This window comes from Topomyia yanbarensis, chromosome 1 (assembly GCF_030247195.1).
Source record: "Topomyia yanbarensis strain Yona2022 chromosome 1, ASM3024719v1, whole genome shotgun sequence".
In the NCBI taxonomy this organism is placed as follows: Eukaryota; Metazoa; Arthropoda; class Insecta; order Diptera; family Culicidae; genus Topomyia; species Topomyia yanbarensis.
The window spans coordinates 135328198-135329926 of NC_080670.1; the positions used below are offsets into that span (position 1 = coordinate 135328198).

Genomic DNA, 1729 nt, shown 5'->3' on the forward strand with positions numbered 1-1729 from the left:
GCTAATGGATTGTTGATTTTTCTAATTTGTCATTTTTGTTTTTATGTCAACAATACGGTGGCTGAAACAACTAGAAAATTTGGTTGAAAATATGATGCTGGCAGTTTAGCTAAGACTCACACCAACCAAAGCAGCTTCTCAAACGGAATTAGTCGTTTTGATTGTATGTTTTGTTGATTACATTCGTTATGCAGGCTGTGATAACTAAAATCGTTGTTGATTGAAGGGTTGTGATAAATTGAATTCGACAAGAAATTTGGATGATTCTAATAGAGCTTATGTTATATTGCTGGAAATATCATGAAACTATTATATAGTCTAACCGTGTCGATACCAACTCATCCTCGATCAGGAGACAAAGTCAATAGCACCAGTTAAATGTCAGAATTGTTATGCTGGTTACAATTCGGAAACTCGTGGTCCAACACTGTTTTCTTAATTCGCTGGAATCGATCTAGCAAAACGCGCGAAAGCATAGTTCATGAGATAGACTCACGTGCTTCGAAAGTTTCTTAGGCGTTCTGAAATGAAAAGAAAATATTTCAAATGACTTTTAATAATAAATCGCTACAAGTTGAGCACTAGAGAAATCTAACCTCAATGCAGACGATCAATCAATCCGTATACTATTTGTCCTATACTGTTTCATCTCAGGAAACATTTCCAATCGTGCCAGCCATCTCGTATGCTGATCCATCCACCACAGGTGAAATTTTCGCTGTCTCCTACTAGGTTGGATGATGACGAACATTTCGACGTAGTAAATTATGGAAGCTGCATTCAAAATCTGATCAGTTACTTCTAGTATCACTGAGTTTGAATTTTTTCGCAGGTATATTTCTGACTGTGTCTATTTAACAATGCCTTTTATGTCATACAGCGGAGTTAGCTGCTGGGTCGATAAGTTTGAACTCCGTCGTAAAAATCGTCGACGATTCACGACAGTCCAGTTTATAGATATTTGTCCACTACACGATACACCATTAGTATATTGTAGAAAATGGCGACTTCTAGCAGTGCGATGTTTATAACAACATGTTAAGTGCTAGTTGGAATGAACCATTGTCAGCAAATAGAACATATCTGAAAAATCTCACAAAAAACTCAGATTGTTTTGATGTATGTCAGTATATAAGTACATATCTGCAACAGTGGCGTAGCCAGAAATTTGGTTTGGAGGGGGTTTTGATGAAAATCGCAATTTTTTTGAAAAAATGCTAAAATTTAATGAGTTTGATAAATTATTGAAAACTCAAAAACATAAGTAGTCTAACAGATGTCATTCCAGTCTACAAACAAGAAGGATCAACATGAAACAGTTTTCATACCTCTATAGATTATTTTCTTGTATAATATGTCAATGAAGTTAAAAATTGCGATCTTTTAAAGTGGGATAAATGATCTAAAAAAATTTCAACGTTCAAGATCACCTAATATAATAATCCTTGACTTTGAAGGTTTGACAAGTTCGGGAAGTTATCAACATAAAACAGCGCCTGCTTTGATATAGAAATTTTAGTGATTAACTCTCATAGAGGTAATTATGGTGAATTAATTTTTCAAAAATATTAAGAGACATGGTGCCTTCAGCAAAGTTTTTGATAATGTCATTTCAAACAATTTTGTTGAAAATATGAAGGCTACATGAATTCAACATATAGGGATTTAAATGGACTGTGCCTGCTATATTTCTTCTTAGTGAAGAAAAATTTAGGTGAAAACTATTTTT

General features: G+C 34.1%; 1 long non-coding RNA gene across 1 annotated transcript; it reads right to left on the reverse strand.

Moving 5' to 3' along the window:
• Positions 1 to 261: 261 nt before the first annotated feature.
• LOC131691150 (uncharacterized) lies at positions 262 to 1106 on the reverse strand. The gene is made up of 2 exons (XR_009305731.1): positions 597 to 1106; positions 262 to 521 (listed from the first exon to the last, which is right to left on the reverse strand). It is a non-coding gene; the product is annotated as an uncharacterized LOC131691150 (long non-coding RNA).
• Positions 1107 to 1729: the final 623 nt, after the last annotated feature.